The 21,501-nt window shown below is 45.8% G+C and overlaps 1 protein-coding gene across 1 annotated transcript in view; it reads left to right on the forward strand.

Annotated features, from left to right (window-relative positions):
• Window positions 1-3,856: 3,856 nt before the first annotated feature.
• Window positions 3,857-21,501, forward strand: part of KDR (kinase insert domain receptor) — a 190,075-nt gene continuing 172,430 nt past the window's right edge. The window contains exons 1-4 of the mRNA XM_069631646.1: window positions 3,857-3,920; window positions 4,323-4,415; window positions 4,529-4,639; window positions 4,751-4,831. The gene's annotated coding sequence lies outside the window, so the exon portion shown is untranslated. The remainder of the gene's footprint in view (window positions 3,921-4,322; window positions 4,416-4,528; window positions 4,640-4,750; window positions 4,832-21,501) is intronic.

Genomic DNA, 21,501 nt, shown 5'->3' on the forward strand with positions numbered 1-21,501 from the left:
TGTAAGAGCTGTAGTCGAAGACCCATGCCCTGACATAGTTGCATAGGCCTAAAAAGCTCTGCATCTGCTTTATCGTGTGTGGCTTAGCCTTGTTAAGTATGGCTTCGGCTCTCTCTGGGGTCACTCTCTTTCCCTCATGTGAGATGAGCTGGCCTATGTACAGCACTTCTTGTTGACAATATTGTAACTTTTCCTTGTCAACTTTATACCCTTTCTCAGCCAGTATAGTCAATAGCCGAACAGAATCGCTCCTGCATTGCTCTTCTGTGGTGCTGCAAATTAAGATGTCATCCACGTATTGCAGGACGATACTCTCTAATGCAATATTGCTCAAGTCCATCTGCAGGACTCGGTTGAAAATAGAAGGAGACTCACAGTAACCCTGTGGCAGCCTCGTGCTTTTCAGACGCATTTGTCTGAACCTGAATGACGTCAGATCCTGTGAGTCATGGTGCAACGGGATTGAGAAGAATGCATTTTTCAAGTCAATCACGTGAAATATTTTGCATCAACGGGTATATTACATAGAATTGTAAACGGATTAGGGACTAGAGGGTACTCGGCCTCAACAATATCATTTATTGGGCATAAATCCTGGATTAAACGCCAAGACCCTCCCTTTGATTTTTTTGATCGGATAAACTGCAGTATTGCATGATGACTCTGACGTCACTAAGATGCCCTGTTCCATCATTGCAGAAATTGTCTTAAAAATCCCCTCATATGCCTCTCTAGTCATGGGATATTGTTGGGCTTTTGGTAGAATAGCTCCTGGTTTTAATCTGATCTTCACTTCTCCAACCCCCTTCAAGAGGCCTACGTCATAGGGGCCTGTAGTCCATAATGAGACAGGCACCTTGGCCATATCGTCATCAAAATATTCAGGACGATTTTGTGCCAACATCATTCTCTGAGGTACTTCTCTTTTAATCATTTTTACCCAAAAATTGAGACTCACTTCCACCATTGTCTCTCCCATATCTGTTTGCTCTTCAAAGAGATCGTCATCGGTGACGTCAGTCAGTCGATATCCTTCTTCAATGGCGATTAATGCGCACCATTGTCAGCCTTCGTCATCATAACCATCAATCAAGGCCACTCTCCCTCGCACTGCAGCTGTGTGTATCATCAAGGGAAATACTTGTCCCTCCTCCTCGTGCATCGGTATCCTTGGTGTAAATAAGAACTCATCAGGGGTTCTCATGATTCTGTCTGCAAGGCCTGGCAATCCTGCCACAGGCACATGCATACCATATGCGAATATTTCTGGCTCTAATGGTATAGCCCTCATTGCTGTGTGTTCTGCGTATGCTCTAATCATTTCGCATACATTTGAGTAGTGCATTCCTGGAGTTGAACATATTATGCCCTCCTCCGTAAACGAGATTGTCATGTTTAACTTTGTCATTAAATCTCGACCCAAAATGTTTACTGGGGTCTGACGTGAATATAGTAAAGGCACATTCATTTCACATTCACCTATGGAGACCGGAAGTGCATTTGTGAAGGGAACACGACTGGTAGCTCCTGTAAAACTCAGAGTATTTATGGCCTCGCCGGATAAGGAAAACTTGCCTTCACGTATGCATGTATGCACGAGCGTGTTGCACCTGTGTCAACTAAGAAGGAATATTCTTTATCCCCTATAACGACATCCACCCTAGGTTCCCTGTGAGGGTCTGGTGTCACTGATAGCATAGAACACATCAGGGTTCCCAGTGAGCTGTCCTAGTCCATATACAAATTTGGCCCACTGTGTGCTTGCGGATTTTTTCCTTAAACCTTTTGTACAGCTCATGCCAGTTTATATTAAAGATACCACCGATATGATCCATATTATAAATGGTATTGAGATGAAAAGACATGATATCCTTGTAACAATGGATGTCGAGTCCCTCTATACTTCAATCCCACAGATGAAGTGCCTAGAAGTTTTAGCCACCTATCTGGATAAACGACCCATACTCCATGTGCCACCCACGGGATTTATTCTTGAATGTGGGAGAATAGCAATGACTGAAAACTTCTTCCTATTCAAGAAACAATTATACAAACAGCTAAGAGGGGTCAATATGGGCGCCACATACGCACCGGATGTGGCTAACTTATATATGGCCAATTTTGAGGAGATAAACATCCTAGGCATAAACAACAAGCTCCAACAACAAGGATTTGATGACTGTTTAGTCAACTGGAAATGGTTTATCGATGATGTATTCCTTGTGTGGAGGGGGTCAAGTGAGTCTCTTCTTATGTTCTTGGAATGGATCAATCTATGTGATCAAAATATTAAGTTTACAAGCGAATGGGACCTGACACAGGTCAGTTTCCTGGAACTGATGATTCGCAAGAACAACAATAAACTGGAGACAACCCTGTTCAAGAAATAAACAGACAAAAACAGCCTTCTACATTACTCAAGTTTTCATCCTGAGGGACTCAAGCTGAATCTACCATATGGTCAGTTCCTGATCATCCGCAGGAACTGTACCAATATGAGTGATTTTCAAGAAAATTCTGCAACCTTAAAGGATAGATTTACAGATCGAGGCTATCCAAATTAACTAGTGAAACAGCACCTGAAAAGGGCGGCGAACACCCATTGGGACATATGCCTTGCCCCTCGAGAGAGATCTACTAATGACTGCCTCATATGTGTGTCCACATTCTCACCCATAAGCAATCTGCTAAAGAAGAGTATAAATAAGAATTGGCATTTAATAAGACAGAAAGGAACTCTGGGAAAAAAAAAAACTTTATTTGCTTTTAAACGAAATGTCAACTTGAGACAAAGACTGGTCCATACTTATTTGGAGACCGACATACACCAAACTGTAAGAAACCAATGGGGTTTGCTCCCCAAAGTTGGACATTATAAATGTGGAAACTGTGTGGCGTGTAATTACACAGAAACAAGAAAAAAATTTGAATACAGAAAAGTGAAGTGGACAAAGAAAGAACATACTAATTGTCTTACTAAAAATTGTGTATACATAATTGTGTGTCCCTGCAACGTTGTATGTAGGGAAGACTACCAGACAAGTGTGTCAAAGCATTTCAGAGCATAGATCATGTATCCGTAACGGGATTGAAGACAAAACATTGGTGGACCATTTTAAAAGAGCAGGTCATACGGAACATGAGATTAAATGGTTTGTGCTACAAACTATCAAGGTACCCATGAGAGGAGGGGATATGTCCACAATGTTGCACAAGCTAGAACAAAGATGGATACATTCATTGGACACTGTGAAACATGGATTAAATATTTCCATTGAGTGGGGGAAATTGATAACAACGTATGCCTGATTTCCACCGGGCTAGCTCTGGTTTGATTTGAAACTAACCACCTTCAGGCTTGTGATGGGGGTCCTCCCCACAAAACCCAACCCCCGCCTCCTCCTCCTTTTTGGGTCCCACATACACTCTGAGGGGACCGCCCCCCCTTTTTTTGAATCACCTGTAATTTCCATGAGCGAAATAGCTCTTTCCTTTGAACTATACCCTGAGCGGACCTATGACAGTGGTCCTCCTTCTAGGTTTTGTCACAGTTCTCAATGTAGTCATTCATAACGTTATTCTACATCTGCAATAATTGTCTGTGCCATTTGAGTATACATCATTGTTATTCACAACGGCATTAATAACAATATTGGCTGTTTATATATAAAACAAAGTCGCCACCATGAGTTGTAGTGGCTTTAAAATCACTAGTATATGCACTGTAAAACACATTCATTACTTCAATGGACTTCTGTGTGCAGGCACTCCCAATATGGAAGATGTGCAACGTAGTCCTTTTTTTAGTTCCACTCCCCAGGTATCCTGACTAATGGCCTGAAGGTCCTGCAATACAGGTAGGATGTTACTCTGCTTGTTTTGTGCAGACATCGTGGTTTAGTGGAGCCCACAACAGCAAGGTAAGCGTTTGTATTTTAAAATTGGGACATTTATTCAGTTTAAAGCTGTACTGTCATACACAGTCTAATGAATATTAGGGGCATTAAATAGAGTAAAAAGCTACGGTTTGCACCAGTAAATAAATAGTGTTTTCATTATCTAGTGTAACAGCACCCGAGCAAAATATGGATGTAGCATTCATTACACTGGGTTGCGCCTTGTAACAAGCGCATGCGGCAAGAAATGAGGAATTTGGTTACACATGAAAGAACAAGTCAACATAAATAATTAGAACTGCGTTGATTACGATTCGCAGAGCTGACATAGAGGCCCCATAGGTCAATAAAGGAAGCAGGAACATTTTCTTCTGTATGCTTTAAGGAGGCTATATACAAACGCGTGTGCATTTTCTTTGTACACAGCATGCTGTAAATCAATTTGGACGCTGCCAGAAGTAATAGACCGGGGGCGATACTACACATCACAGTGTACAGGTGCTGAAGTCACCCATTTGGGTAAGCCTAAGCCGAGGGCACACTTGTACTTGTAGTGCAATAAAGGAATGAAAAATATCTCTGACATTGAATGCATTGATGCAAACGCATTTTGGTTTGTGTCTCTTATTTAGCTGGGACATCATTGCAATCTACTACGATTAGTGAGAAGGCAGTAATATAAACTGGTTTTTGCACCTATTAAAGAAGAAACATTCGTGAAATAATGTTACAGACATAAAGAAGTAAGTGTATTTTTTACCATTGAAAGGGGTGTGTTAATGACTTACACTCAACGGTGTATTTAAATACTGCAGGGATACTGAATTGGATATGTTCTCTGTACTTGCTTGCAGGCCGTCCATAATATTTGGCATTGGAAGGCACGCTGGAATAATTCCATGGTTGAAACTACCTCCATTATTTTGAAGTGGGAGGTGAGTGTTAATTTGTTTGGTGATTGGCTGAATCAGAAACACAATTGAGTTGTGTCATTGTAAATAGGGGCTAGAAACTTATGTGTTGTTATTGTTTATTTTAGATATGTGCCAGAAGACATTGTTCACCCATATATTGTTTAGACCAGACCAGAGTTGAAGTCTGTGTTGATCCTGAACAAGGTTGTGGAACAATGGGTCTAGTATGCAAAGACCGACAAGACAACTGAAACATATGTAGATCTAACAAATAAGCTGTTGAGCTATTTGTTCTATACACACGCATAAAGATTGACCACAAGTGTATTTGTAATTGTATGTTAGAGTTCGTGTTGATAAGAAAAAAAATCTTTCTTTGATATATTAATGTGTAAACAATAATATGAATGTCATTTTGAATTGAATAAAATATATATTTTTTGATAGAATTGAGTGTTCAGTCACCAGATATTGAATTTTTCTAGCCATGTCACCAGAGTCTATTTTCTGTATTCTTTCATGGATTTCCCCCATGTCCATTGTTACTTCCCATTACAGGGTTCGGAGTCTGCCCTGTGCGCATCATCTGTGATAATTGCAACGGCGCCTGTTGGGATTGCCCTTGTGGAAAATTCCCCATGCTCTGAGGTTGTACGCCTTGTTGCGATGCTGGCGCTTGCTGTTGTGCTGTGTGATTCTGTGCAATACCCTGCTGTAAAACTGCAGGTGGATTCGTCATGCCTGCTCCTGTCCCTTGGCTGTTCTGCATCATGCTTTGGTTTCTGCATGTACGTGCCAAGTGTCCTGTCATTCCACACAGCCAACATACTGGAGGTGGTCGGATCATTTGTCTGTTTGACATATCTTGGTTACCATTTTGCATATTTTGAAACCCTCCTTGATTATTTTGGAAACCTCCCTGATTGCTCTGCCATCCTCTTCCCCTGGGGTAAAACCCTGTATTGCCCAATTATTCTGCTGTGGTTTAGTCACCTGCTGCATGCTCGATTCAGCTGCGCTAGTTATCATGGCTCCCTCAAGAGCATATTTTGATAATTTCTTTTGCACCAATTTCGCTTCCTCACCCTTTCGTGCAGCTTCTTTTTTGTGATTCTTTTCTTGCAGCAGTCCGCAATAATGTGCGATGGTCAACTGTATTTCAGCCCAAAGCTTTGCCTCAATTCCCACCAATTTCTTGAATTGTTTCTGCACCGGCTATGTCAGCCCTTGGCACAATATATGGTCAAACAGAGGTATAGATTTCATCCAAGATTCATGAGTCTGAAGCACCCAAGCGTCTTGAAAAGTCTGTATGTAAATTAACAGATCCTCAGACTCATTTTTTGTGTCATTATAGCTCCCATATCGGAAGTATCTGGGTATAGCACTCGTAGTGCTTTCCATACTGCGGCTCTACAATTATTAAATGGAGCTCCGTCATGCACAGTATTAATTGTGGTTACACCAGGGTAGCCTGCTCGTGCCCACACATCATCTGCTGTCTCACCAAGCATGGCGATTAGGAGACCTTTGATGTCCCCTATAGCTAACGTGTTTCCCCCTGTCATTTTTTCTAACTCCTGTATCCACTTTCCAGCTCCCGATGTCAGCATCGGAAGCTTGTTTTTCAAATTTTCTCGATCCATGTGTGGCCATGGAATATATTGCGGTCTTACTCCCCCTTTCTCGAGCAACAGAAATTGGGATTCATAGCCCTCTCTCTGTTCTCTCATTGTTCTTCTGTCTATTGCAGGGGTAATATTCCTGCATCGCCGTCTTCCTGGCAATGTCCTGAGCCTGTCTACATAGGGCGGTGTAGACACCCCCCTCTGACCATGAGATACTTCTTCATGTCGGTCTGCGTGGCTGACTCTGATGCCCTCGGTGCAGACTTGCTAGTGTCTGACCATCTTCTTCCTTTTTACCTGGGGAGTCGTCTTTCGCTCCGTCTCTCTTCCTCATTTTCCTCGCGCTCCTCCCTTTCCAAGTCAGACATTGTCTGTCCCCAACTAGTGCCACAACTTGTGTCCTCCTTACTCCTCCTTATTTCGAATCTATCCAGGGATAGTTCTCTATTCCTACTACTTCTACATTTCATCATATAATCTATCGATCATTTCTCCGATGCTTCTGATGTCGAAGTCATCTTCCATATTTACCCTAGACGTGCCTGGTACTGAATCGTACGCAGGAAACAATTCTTCTATATCTTCCCAATCTACTACTTGATCAGGTTTTTTAACCTCTCTCCCAGATATTCAAGATCGCATGCTCTCTGTCTCTGCTTACTTTCTATGTCGTCATCAAATTCTCTGCGCTTCCTCGCCTCTTATCTTACTCTTTCTTCTTCCTTTTTCTTTTAATTTCTATGTTAATCTGCCCTTCGAATTATCTCATCTTCTCGTCTCTTTATTCTTTTCTCACGTATCCTTTGCTCTTCCTCTAACCTTTGCTGTTCCTGTCTGTCTTGATTATTGGCTGCTCTTGGTTTGCGATCGAGTTGTCTCTCTTGCTCTTCGCGATATAGCTGTTCTCGCCTTTGTCTGTCTTTCTTTCTGCTTCGTGTCATCAATGCCCTTGCCATCAAGTTTCAGTAAAATTTGCCCTCCCATCCATTTGTTTTTTGCGAATGCTATCTCATCAGTTCTGTTTTTGTTTCCCTTCCATCTCTTCCCTTCTCTCTCCTTGTCGAGAGATGCACTTGTCTGTGCCTGATCTCTTCTTTCGTCATCGCGTCTCCCCTTGTCCCATGGGACTGTGGAGGTAATATTCATATCCTTACCTTTCCATTGATTTTCGTCACTACTTTGCGTAGGTGACTCTTATGCCAGGTTGCTGTACCCCATGCTTTAAGTTCTCTCAGCGGGTATAATCCCTCATCCTTACTTTCTTCAACTTTCATTTCGGATGGGGCAGGTGGCGCAGTAGGTGTCTCACCCCCCTCTGTGCATACATTAAGTATCCAATTTATTGGCGGCTCCTCTTCCTTTCCCTGTTCATACATTTTCCAAAGCTCCAGAACAGCGAGACATTTTTCTAGCTTTTTGCCTGTGTAGGTGACATGCAAATATGTCATCAAATGTTGCAAGACGGCTTTAGATAAGGACCCACCTTGTGGCCGTGGCATAAACATTTTGTCAGCAGTCCCCTTAACCCACTCTGTACTGTATTTCTTCAGTTTGGGTGCGTGTTTCGGCAACTGTTTGCATAAGTGTGTCAATGGAGTTATGTCCTCCATGCTCAAATCTGTTCCTTTTCCTCTTGTATAACTTGTCAACACTTTTGTTTGTCTTAAACAGTTCCAAAAATATGAGCGAACACCAAGCTCCAATCCAAATTTTTCACAAAATTGTATATCTTCTAATTTACTCAAAAAACATCAATTCGTTTGCGATTTTATCTCAGCAGTTAAATCGCGTAAAAAGTTTTCTCAAAGAAAATTTCCGATATATGACATCACAACAAAAAACATATAAGACAGACTCTTGACAAACTAGACCAGTGGTCTTCAAACTTTTTATGCCATGGCCCCCCTGAGCAGAAAATAAATTGTTAGGGACCCCCCTGCCCCGCCCCTCTGTGTTGGTGTTATTTTTTTTTTTATAGAGAGGGCTGCAGAATGCGTGGTGCCATAATTATGAAGGGATATGCTGTTGGGGAGACATTCCAAGACACTAGGACAATCACATCCAATCCAAACATAGAAACCGTGCAAGTAAACACAAAATTCTCCAGTAGGGCTTTTATTTTCTCAAAATACATTCCTATTAGTATATTCAGCAGAAGGCAATTTGATTTTACAGAGCAAGCACTAATGGGAAGGGTGGGCCTGTCTCTCTGCAGAAAGTGAGTCAATGTGTGGCTTTATTTTTGAGACCGCCACTCTGAGGTTGTCCTCCACTTCCAGCCTTGTGCGGTATTTAGTTTTCAGTACAGCCAATGCTGAAAAGCCTATTTCGCACAAGTAGGAAGACCCAAAGGGTAAGAGAGACTGTATAGCAGACCTTGCCAATGTAGGATACTCCAGGATTACCTTCAGCCAAAAGTCACCCACTGCAATGTTCCTAAATTCAGATTGCAGAATAGTGTCCGACTGAACCTCAATCAGCTCCTCCAGGGCATCAAATGGAAGATGCACCACCTCCTCTGCCAGAAAAGGCTGCATCACCCAGTCATTAATGCCAGCATTTTCTTCAGGGAAGTATTTATCAAAGCTGGACCTTAATGTTGTTAGGTGACTTGTGATTGGTTCTAGGACATGCAGCAGGTTGTACTCTGTTTCCTCAATTGCTTCTGCAAGCAATGGGAACTGAACTGCTACCCCAGCTCCAATTGTTCGTTTCCAGAGGTCTAGCTTCCTCTTGAAGGCAAATACTTTTTTATTCATTGTAAATGAGTTGGCATTGGCTCCTTGCAAAGACATATTGAGGGTATTTAGCTTATCGAAAATATCAGCAAGGTATGCCAAGAGCACAAGCCAGCGGGGATCACACAGATGGTTTGCTTTGCCAGTGTCCACATCCAAAAGGAATTGCCGCACTTCATTTCGGAGTTCAAACACACGTTGCAGCACTCTTCCCCTGGACAGCCATCTGACTTCTGTGTGAAAGAGCAAACCATCATGTTCTGACCCCATTTCTGCACACAGAATTGCAAAGAGACGTGCTCTTGTTGGCTGTGCTTTGATGGCATTAACTATTTTTACAGCTGAACTGAGTACATCAGAAAGTTCATTGTCCATATTCCGAGCAGCAAGCGCTTCACGGTGAATTATGCAGTGTGTCCATACAACATGTGGAGCGACTGCCAACACTTTGGCCTTCAATCCCGATCTATCTCCACACATTGAAGGGGCACCATCTGTGCAGATTCCTACGCAGGCTTCCCATCTCAAACAGTGGCTGCTCATAAAATCATTTCAAATGTCAAACAGTTCTGATGCTGTTGCCCTGGTTTTAATGGCCTTACAAAACAAAAAGTCTTCCAATATTGTAGTTGCCCCACAGTACCTTACATAGGCTATTAAATGAGCCTCTCTGGATATATCTGTTGCCTCATCCAACTGTAATGCAAAGAGACTCGTTTGCAGCTGTGTGATTAACTGAACAGTGATATGTGTCTGCCATCTCAGACACACGTCGGCTGATGGTGGTGTCTGACAGAGGAATCATTTTTAGCTTGTCCGCTACACTTTCAGCACCCATTCTCCTGCACATTGCGATGGCTGCTGGTAGAACGACTTTCTCGGCATCGGTGAACGGTTTTTTATTTTTGGCAAGGAGGTAGGCAACATCATAAGATGCCTTCAGTGCACTGGCTGGAGTAGAAGCAATATTTTGCACTGTACTTTTCTGCTGACTGATGACTTGTAACTTGCGAGCAAAGAACTTTCTGGCTTTTGCAGGTTTTTTTCCTGTGTCAATGTCTGCGTCTGCCTTCCTTTTCACACTACCGTTTTTGGGCAAAAAGAAGTGCTCCATTTCAAAATGGGTTCCTCACCTATGAAAAAATGTAAACTCCCATATTAATGCCTTTTCATATGCTTTGTTGATAACCTCATTTACGTACCGAATGAGGTACAGTAGGATTTGAAAACGATAATTCAAAAACAAAAATGCAAAACATGTAGCTGTGACAAAATCACACATGCACTAGAAGGCTTTTGAGCAAAAATGAGGGGCTGAAAAAAACATGGTCCTCCAATAGTGCACCACATGTTTTGTGGTGTTCTACATGTACTATGGGTCCCGACTTGAAGATCTGGTTAGTTTGTAGAATCCAAAGAAAGGCAAGGGACATTGCTAACTGCTTGTGCTGGCCACAATCCATTGGGGCATTATGTGGTGGTCCTCCAAGAAAGAAATTGTACCTTTGCCTCCAATAAGCCTTGAGACAACCATAGCCGCTTCACCCACCCCTTCACAATTCACTATTCACTTGTACAGAGACCTCATTTCTCACCCGCTTAGAGTGGAACCAGTCTGCGGCATACAGCTTGTAATGCAAAGCGCACATATTAAGCAGCATCACAAAAAAACAGGACTGAATACTTCACTGAGCTAAATGAATTCTGACTGGCAACATGGGGGCAGTTGCTCCCCCTCCCCGAAGACTTAGTGAAGGCCCCTCTCATGTGAAAAGTTTGAAATGCCCTGGCGACTGTAATTTGAAACGGATGAAATGCCCTGGCGCCTGTAATTTGAAACGGATGAAATGCCCTGGCGCCTTCCCTGGCCACTGGTGCTGCAAGAGACATGAGGACCATGGGGTCTTTTTTCTATTCACTTGTACGGAGTCCCCACAGACCTCTTTTCTCCCCTGCTTAGAGTGGAACCAGTCAGCGGTATACAGCTTGTAATGCAAAGCGCACATTTTAAGCACCAGCACACAAAAAAAACAGAGCACTGAATATATCACTGAGCTAAATGAATTCTGACTGGAAACATGGGGGCAGTTGCTCCTCCTGCCCCCAAGACTCAGTGAAGGCCCCTCTCATGTGAAAAGTTTGAAATGCCCTGGCGCCTCCAATTCGAAAGGGATATAATGCCCTGGCGCTGTCCCTGGACACTGCTGCTGCAGGAGAAATAAGGACCGTGGGGACCTCTGTTCTATCAACTAGAACAGAGGCCCCCACGCCTCGATTTTCCTTGTGTTTCTGGTCACTTTATTTATTGGTCATGTATGTAAATGCCACTTACCTTTTTGAAAGTAAAAAGAATAGAAAAGCAGGAACCTCGTGACAGCATGTAACTCCGGAGTTGATGGACGCAATCTGAAGCAGGATCACTGAAGCTGCAGGTGAGTACTATTTATTGTTGGAAGACGTGGCGCCTTCCATCCTCATTGGCTGTCAGTCAGCCAGATTGAGCTAGCAGCACAGCTTGAGGCCCTTGCCAAATGCAAGTTTAGAGAAGCTGGCTGTCATGGATTGGCTCACTCTCCCTACCACCCCTCCCATCTGAAAGTAGGGCAGTTTGTCACTAATGTGCCATCATTAGTGGTTTCCTGCTCTGCATTCATATGGGAGGGGCTGGTCATCCCTGCAAAACAAGGTGTGCGCTTTACCTTGTTTCATGAATAGGCTCCTAATGGAGCCTGCAGGGCCTCACAAAAGCCAGGCCCCTGACCTCAGTGTGACAGGGGTCGGGCCTTTGTGGGGCCTCAGGCTCCATTAGGAGCCTATTCATGAAGACAAAAGAAAAAGCGCACACCTTCTTTTGCCACGATGACTTGTCATCACGGCAAACAAAGTGTGTGTGTTTTTTTTTTGTCTTCCTAAATAGGCTTCTAATGCGAGCCTGAGACCTGACAAAGCCCCGGCCCCTGTCGCACTAAGCATGTGTGGCAGGGGCCGTGGATCGGGCTGTTGCTCTTTGATGAAGCAACAGCCTGATCCTTTGGTAATGGATGCCAATGTTTACTTTCAAGCTGTGGATGCGCGGACCCCTGGGCATGAGGCTGCGACCCACCAGAGGGCCGCGACCCACAGTTTGAATAACGCTGAACTAGACGAACACCAGCTGGTCACAGTTATCTCTGCCTCTAATCATTACCCCTTCATGGAGTCTAAAAGTACCCCTTTCACGACGTCTTTAACCGTCGTGGTAGTCTAATCGTTCCCCCTTGAGCTGGCACTATGGGTACACGTTTCTTCTAGCCGCTTGCATTAAAAGCGTAGGAATATGGTGAATCCTCAATCTTCTCGGGTGTCTTCCCCGGTAACCTCTCACTTCTCGGGGTGTCCTCCCCAGTAACCTTTATTTACTTAATTATTCTCGAGTCATTATATATATATATATATAAATATATATAAATATATATATATATATATATATATATATATATACACAGTCTTCTCTACTTCTAACTACATTTAGTTTTCCCACTTCCCTCCGTTACCTTTTCCCTTTACTTGTTCTAAAGCATGCACTTTTTCCAGAACATTTAGGGGGTCATTACGAGTTTGGAGGCAGCCATGGTGCTATTAGCACCATGGCTGCCTCCAAAGTCGTGTCCGGGTTCTCTGAATGGGGATTTACTGGGTCATTCCAACCTTGAAGGACCCGGTAAGTCCCCATTCAAAATACCCTTCCCCATTCCCATTCGAGCCCCCATAGGGCTCAATGGGAATGCTCCCTGGTCCCTTATCGGCTTCCGCTAAGGACGGCATGCCAGGTGTGGGCCAATCGTGGCCCATGGTGGTTCCAGTCATCAGGCTTACCAGACATACTGGCACCAGTAGTGTGGATTAGGACCAGACAGTCCCAACCCTCTTCCTGGGCACTAGCACACGTGACATGCAGGAGCCCATGAAAGATGTGCTTTTCGAGAGCGGATGCATGCCCAAATAAGGAATAACTGGGTCTTTCGACCTCGGTGAATGCAAAGGGACAAAATGGCCAAAGGACAGAACAAATGTCTTTGTGGCATGGCTATTTTTGGCACTGGCCACAGTCTTGGGCCAAATGCGGTAAATGCGGTATGGTCCATAAAAATGAAGTAAAAATACTAAATAAGTAAACTTCTGCCACGAGTTTGTCCTAGGCACACTTGTACAAACCCCAGAAAATCCTTAGAAGGTGGCTAGGAACATTAAACAAAAGGACCCCTATGCGCGGTACTGTAAGGTACTTTGCACATAGATAAAAAGTTACCAAGAAATGGCAACATAGTCAAAGACTAAGGGAAACATAGTTTCCCAGTACTGACAGCCTGAAGGACGTGTCAGTTTCCCCATAACAAATGAGCTAAAGCCGAGAGGAGCGTAGCTGAGGGCTGTGCTCCACTGGAAAAAGTCAGGTTAGGTAAGCCCAACAAAAGCAAAAGCTTTGTGGGGTCCATAAATAGAGGGAAAATTGCACCTAAGGGAAATCTTTCCTAACACTCACCCCTCCCAAACCTAAGGACAGGGGGAATTAATCCACCCCTGGATGAGTTTCATGTTCAGGTCGTCTAAACATTCTGGACAACCCATCAGCGTTGCTATGTTGAACACCTGGCCTGTGCTCAATGGTGAAGTCAAAGCCTTGTAGGTTTATGGACCACCTGAGCAATTTTGGATTATCTCCCTTCATGCATCCCACTCCTGCACTGCACATCGAAGGTAAGCCCTTTTTGAATGAGGAAATATTTGTATCTTTTTTATTTGATACGATAGATCGAGCAATACTGCAGTAATTGATTTTAACTGCCGGCGACGCACTACAAAGTGCTTTTGTTTGCCTGGTAGTTTTCCAGTGCCTCACTTGCAGCATTCCTTATTTCAAAATCGTAAAGCTTCTCCTTCAAAAATGGTCACTGCATTAGCGTGGCCGTGTTACTTCGTTTGCTGAGCTTGCTGCCTCCCTGATTGGGCAGCTGCGGTTCTCTTAAGCAACCAGCAGCCACCGCCACACGTTAGCCAGCCCCACACACCAAGGCCCCCACTGTAAGGCCCTGTCTGCTGCCTGATCGGGGCTGGGAGGTCTTCCTGCACCCCTGACTATTGCATTAAGGCCAGCACTCCTACACTCTTCTGAGAAGCTGCACTATCGTGTCTCTTCAACTCACCATGGGCTTGTCACCTCCAACTATAAATGTCTCCTACCCCTCTGATTGTCCCAACCTTACTCTATCTCACCTGGACTCCCACTCTTATTGCCTCCAGCTGTGCCCAGTGGCTGTACTGTGTTTCCCATTGGCTGTCCTGTGTTTCAACCTGTTTGCTAAATTTTTAATCTAGCTGTACCCAGTGGCTGTACTGTGTTTCACCCTCTTTGCTACATTTTGAATCTAGGTGGGCCCAGTGGTTGTACTATGTTTCACCCTGTTTGCTAAATATTGAATCTAGCTGTGCCCAGTTGCTGTACTGTGGTTCCCCCTGTTTGCTAGATTTTGAATCTAGCTGTGCCCAGTGGCTGTACTGTGTTCACCTCTGCCCAGTAGCTGCATTGTGCTATCCTGTCCTGCTGTTCCCGTCTTATTCCTTCCCTTCTGCTGGCACCCCCAGCGGTCTCCCCCTGTGTTCCCACCCCTCCTTCTGCTCTTCTCTCACTCCCTAGCCACCCTCCTTTCCCTCCTCTTCCCCCTCCTCCACATCACCTATGGCGCTCTCTGTTTTTCCTATCTTCGCCAACTGTTTCTCCATTGACTAGCCTACCCTTCTCACTAAGTCTGGTAGGAAGATGTTCAGAAAGGATATTCTGGTTTCTAACCCTGGCCCTCTATCACTGACACCTAAACCAGCGCTTCCTCCAGACAGACCCTCACCGACATCCTCTTTGTCGTTCCTTCGCCAGACCTATGGACTCCTCACATGGTCTCTGTGCTCTCTCCTTTCTCTTCTTCTCCCATTAATGGTGGCACCCGGTGGGAGGCGTTCCTGGCCCCCTTCCACTCCTCTTAGGTCAGCCTTAATGTTTACCTGAATGGCACCATCTTGGTCCAAGGCCCTCCGGCCAACCTTCTCTTAGAATGACGCTTCCCACACCTTATCAGTTTAGTTCCTTCTCCTGCTGTGCCTTCTCTCTCTTCTCTGGCTTCCTTGCTCCCCACTGCTGCCTCTTTCTTGGCTACCTTGCCCTCTCCTCCTTCCTCCTCTGCCCCCCTCAGGCTGCTTCTACACCTCTGCAGGGTGTACCTCTGATTTGTACCCCTCCCCGGAAGTCTTTTAAGGTTGGCAACCTTCTCCATATTACCACTCTCAACTCTTGCTCGGCAGGCAAACACTCCTCTGACATCTGCCGCCTCTTGGAAGAACTCAAACTCGATGTCCTCGGTCTCACGAGACATGCTTAATGGCCAGCTCTGTCACAAGCTTTGACACTCTCTGCCCGATGGCTACAAGATCCTCTCTGCATGCAGATCCAACCGTCCCGGTGGGGGTGTAGCTTTGATCTTCTCGGAGTGGATTCCTGCCTCTGTCACTCCTATGCAGGCCTACTCCTCATTGGAATGCCTTGTCTGCAGGCTTTCTCTCTCTCCTGGCCGCTCTCTTACCATTGCTACTATCTATCTGCCACCTGGTCAGACCACTTCTTTCCTCTCTGAGTGGGCTGACCTCTCCTCCTCTAAGCTGGCCTCGACCACTCAACTCCCCCTCCTTGGAGACCTCAACATCCGCCTGGATGCTTCCTGTGCCTCCTCTGGACTCTTTTGCGACCTCTGCGACTCTTTCTCTCTTTCTAGTCATCCCTCTGGCCCGACTCACTCTGCAGGGCACACCTTGGATGTTCTCATCTCCTCAGACCTCCCCCTCTCTAACCCTCTCACCACTCCTCTCTCCTGGAGTGACCACTTTCTCCTTTCCTCCAATCTCTCCCTCCATACCCCTCGGGCCAAGCCGACTCCAGCACTGCCACCTTCCTTCTCGGTCATACAGCCCATGAGGTGTGTGTCAGTTGAGGCTTTTGCTACAACTTTCTCCCCCCTCCTCTACCTCTGGCTGACACAGCCCTCTCCAAGCTCCACTCTTTTATCTCTAATACTCTCGATCTTCTTGCCCCTGTCATAAGAATCCGCTTGAAGCCCAAAGCCAAGACCTCATCACACTGAAACACAATTGTAGGGGGGCCGAGAGGAAATGGCAGGCATCTTGTGCATCCTCTGACAAACTGGCCTGCCTCCTGCTCCAAAGGCAATACTGGCTCTCTGTCCGCACTAAGAAGAGAGCCAACATCCAAGCCCGCACCTCTGCGGCATCTAACAACTCTGCCGAACTCTTTAAAATCTGCAAAGAGCTGGCCAATCCTGCTGTAGTCTCTACTTCTCCTGTCCCCTCCCAGGCCCTCAGCACGGCTATGGCTTCTCATATCATCTCTAAAACCCAGGACATCCTGTCTACCCTCTTGTCCTCTCCTCCTCTTCTCGCTTCTCTCTCCGCTACCTCTCGCCCCCTGCGGCCACCTCTCCTCCCACTTTCTCTTCCTTTCCTCTGTTCACCCCTGAAGGGATTGCTAGACAAGTCTGATCTATGAAAGTTTTGTCAAAACAGGTTCTTCCCAAACCATCAAGGACCATATTGACACCCTCACTTCTGCCCTAGCTGACTTCTGCAATCACACCTTCGCCACTGGAGCCTTCCCTTCTCTTCTGAAGCGCTCTCTTGTGCACCCTCTTATCAAGAAATCACATTCTCTTCTTTTCCTCTGTTCTCCCCTGACGAGATTTCTAGACAAGTCTGATCTAAGAAAGTCTTGTCAAAGCAGGTTCTTCCCTGTTATTCCAAAACAATCAAGGACCATATTGACACCCACACTCCTGCCCTGGCTGACTTCCGCAATCACTCCTTCGCCATTGGAGCCTTCCCCTCCCCCTGAAGCACTCTCTTGTGCACCCTCTTCTCAAGAAACCATCAGTCGACCCCTCCAGCCCAGCTAACTATCACCCGATGTCTATCACTCCTTTCCTGGGCAAACTCGTGGAAAAGCTGGCCATATCCCAGCTTAACATCCACAATGATTCTGTGTGTTGTCTCCATGACCATATGTTTGACTTCAGAGCAGCCAGAAGCACGAGAACTGCTCTCCTGAACATCCATGAAGACCTGCTCTCCAACCTTGATTCTAATCTCCCCTCTGTCCTCATCTTACTCTATCTCTCTTCTGCCTTTGACACGGTCAAGCATGCCATCCGGCTCACTGCCTCCATGATAACCTGGGTATCACCAATCAGGCCCTAGCATGGCTGATCTCTTTCCTCTCCAACCGACCCTCCCAGGTCCAACTTGGGTTCTTCCTTGCCCCTATATCACTATCTACCTGTGGTGTTCCCCAGGGATCTAACCTTTCTCCCTGGCTTTTCAACCAATAGCTGGCACCTCTCGCCCACCGCATTGCTGCTCTCTGCTCCAACTTTCAGTGCTATGCGGATGACACTCTGCTCGTTTTCAGGCTCCTCTCTACCACCTCTTCTCACTCTCTCATAATAATAATAATGATAATTTAGCATTTATATAGCGCTATGAACCCTCTGGTATCTGAGTGCTGCTTATTATTACCCACGGTGTGTGGTGCTCATTTATCGACCTCGGAAGGATGAAAGGCTAGGTTTGGCCCTCCCGGGATTCGAACCTGCATCCGCAGGCTCTGCACGGATATCAAAACAAGCGCTCTACTCGCTGTGCTATTTGACCAGTTCATCTCTAACTGTCTGTCTGCAATCCAGGAGTTGTTTGCCGCCAACGACCTCTGCCTTAATGCCAGTAAAACAGAGATCCTGCTCATCGGCACTCCTGCACCGTCCTTTCCTGTCACTCTCTGGCCGGCCTCCCTTGGCCCTCTTCCTGCTCCCACCTGTGAGACTAAGAACCTTGGGGTCATATTCGACTCCACGCTCTCCTTTTCTCCTCACATCTCTGATGTCTCTAAGAAGTCTAACTACCAACTACACCTCCTCAGAGGTATTTTTCCTTTCCTCACCTTCCCCCAGAAGCTCACTGACTCTAGAGCTCTGGTTCGCTCTAGGCTGGACTACTGCAACAGCCTCTTTCTAAATCTGCCTGCAACTACGCACCGCCCTCTTCAGCTCATCCAGAACAGGGCTGCGAGACTTGTTTTTGGCCTCAAGCCCAGGGATCGTATGTCTTCAGCCCTGAAATCTATTCATTGGCTCCCAGTGGCTGCAAGGATTAAGTTCAAGACCCTCTGCATTGTCCACAAGGCCATATGGGGCCTGGGCCTGCAATACCTTCAACTCTCCCTTCGGAAATACCTTCCTATTCAAGCTCTTCGCTCTTCCACCTCCAACTTTCTTAGGGTCAGTCGCATCTGCCAATCAACAAGTTGGCGGTAGATCTCTTTCTTTGGCTGGGACGTCCATCTGGAACAGCCTCCCTGCATCTCTGAAACTTCAGGGGAACCATCTCAGTTCTGAAAGCACCTCAAGACCTTCCTATTTGCTTCTGCCTTCTCTTATACTCTCCCCTGCTGATCTCTGTCTGCTACTGCACTGGGCACCTAGCTATCCTCTGAATTTGGGCCCAGAACCCTGGCCACCCTGCTGCATACCCACACTGCCTGCTGGCAACCTTTGCACTTGGGTCTGTATCTGCAACCCTACAGTCTCCTTACCTGCACTTATTAGACACCCATTGACTGTGCTTAACTCTTGCACTTGCCACCTGCTGGCCGCAGTACTTGTTGTTGTTTTTATCCCATGTTCAGCACTTTCTACTCCTCCCCTCGCACTTTTCCCCCTTCGATCTCCCCTGCACTTGCGCGATCTCAATGTCACTGGGCCTAGTAAGATTGTTGTCTTGTCCTCCCTTGTTCGCCTCCCTTGCCTCGTCGCGCCTTGAAACACTTGTGGATGGGTGTGCTATAAATAACATATCATATCATACCATGTGCATTAGCCACTTTAAGGGCTCATGGTCAGTTTGCACAGTGAAGATGATCCGATAGAGGTAGGGCCGCAGCTTCCTTAGGGCCCACATGACAGACAGAGAAACATTATTTCTCTACAGTGGACCACCTGAGCTCTCTGTCCTGGCGACTTATAAATCCAAGTGGGTGTTCCTTGCCTTTCTCGTCAACCTGTGATCATACAGAACCAATCCCAGTGTCAGAGGCAATGTCTGCACAATAAAAGCATGTTTCTAGTCAGGGGCCCTGAGGACAGGAGCCTGGCACAGGAAGTCTTTTAAGCCATTGAAGGTCTCCTCACACTCCTCAGACCAGGAGACCTTCTTGGGTTTCTTTGGAGTAGTGAGAGCAGTCAGAGGGGCAGCCATGGTACCATAGTCTGCCATGAGGTTTTAACAATACCCAGTGAGACTTATGAAGGCTCTCACCTGAGTTTGTGTAGTGTGGGTAGGCCAGTCTTGTACTGCTTGTACTTTACTGGGTAGAGGCTGAATCCTGCCTCCACCTACTTCATGTCCAAGGTAGACCACAGATGCTTCTTCAATCTGGCACTTACTGGCCTTTATGGTCAAGTGGGCCTTCTGAAGATCGTGTAATACTATTCCCAGGTGTTTCACATGTTCTTCCCAGGTGGCACTGAAAACTGCTATATCATCCAGATATGCTAAGCAGAATTAATCAATCCAACCCATTTAGGACATGATTCACAGGCCTTTGAAAAGTATCAGGTGCATTCTTTAATCCAAAGGGCATTACCCTGAACTGGTAAAGACCCTCTGGGGTTGAGAATGCTGTCTTCTCCTTGGCATGTTCTACTAGGGCTATTTGCCAATACCTTGCAGTGAGGTAAAATGTGCGGAGGTACTTGGAGGCACCCAAGGTATCCATCAGCTCATCAGTTCTAGGCAAGGGGTGAACATCTGTCCTGGTAACAGCATTCAGAGCCCTGTAGTCCACACAGAACCTCAGCTCAGAGGTACGTGCCTTTGGTACCAGAACTACAGGACTGGACCATGGACTACTAGAGGTTTCAATCACCGCAAGATCCAACATCTTGTTGACCTCTGTCTTGATGTAGGCTCTAACCTTGTCTGACATCCTGTACCCCCTAATTTTGGTAGGTACACTGTCCCCTGTTTCCATTTCATGTTTGCACCAATGTGTTAAACCAGGAGTCAATGGGTAAAAGGGGGAGAGATGCCTAAGCAAAGTTCGTACTTCCTCTTGCTAGGTAGGAGTCAGGTGAGGGGCCACTTTGACACCCTCAATGGAGCCATCTGAAGGTCTACCTTGGAACAAGTCAGGCAGAGGTTCGGATTCCTCTTCTTCTCTATCTGAGGCCAAAGGTAGTGCTGCTATTTCAAACCAAGGAATGAAAGCCTTCAGCCTATTTATGTGGACTACTTTGGGAGCCTGACATGATCTCTTAAGGTCCACTTAATAGTTTACCTCACCCAGCTGCTCCACAACGGTGTAAGGGTCTGATCATTTATCCTGTAGGGCTCCAGGCCTTATGGGGTTCATAATCAGGACTTCTTGGTCTGGGGTGAAGTGAATAAGCAAAGACTTCTGGTCATACCAATGTTTCACCAGAGCCTGACCTGCCTTCAACTTATCACTGGCCTGAGCCCTCAGAAGGACCATTCTCTTACTTAACCCGGCACATAGTCTACTACATTGGCAGTGATGGAAGTAGTAGGGAGTTCCCACCCTTCCTTGACTATGGCCAGTGGCCCCTAACAGGGTGACCAAAATGAAACTCAAAGGGGCTGAAACCAACACCCTCCTGAGGTACCTCTCTTTAGGCAAAGAGTAAGCATGGCAACAGGAGATCCCACTTTCTCCTTTGAGATTCTCCCAGAGCCCCAATAATGCTTTTGAGAGTTCTATTAAACCTCTCAGCTAAGCCATTTGTTTGTGGATGATAGTTGATGAAAACGTATACGCAACCCCACACTCTTTTCACATGGCTTACATTTACTTAGACCTAATGTTGCTGCCTCTGTCTGACACAACTTCGTTAAGGAGGCCAACCCTAGTAAAAATGCCAAGTAATGCTTTGGCAACTGACTTGGCAGTCACAGACTTCAATGGGATGGCTTCAGGATATTTGGTGGCATGGTCAACCAGCACCAAGATAAACCTATTGCCAGAGGATCAAAACAAATACTCATGTAGATATGCGCCAGTTGAGTTTTAGAACAAAGTGGTTTATTGTGAAAAAATCATCTCATTGCGCCCTGATGACACGTGTTTCGGCTTATGCCTTTATCAAATTAGGGCATGTAACATGTCTATTCTGAGCAACAGAAACTCATTGTTCCTGTCAAGTATAACCATACATCAATT

This window comes from Ambystoma mexicanum, chromosome 6q (genome assembly GCF_040938575.1).
Source record: "Ambystoma mexicanum isolate Mex_15411 chromosome 6q, UKY_AmexF1_1, whole genome shotgun sequence".
NCBI lineage: Eukaryota > Metazoa > Chordata > Amphibia > Caudata > Ambystomatidae > Ambystoma > Ambystoma mexicanum.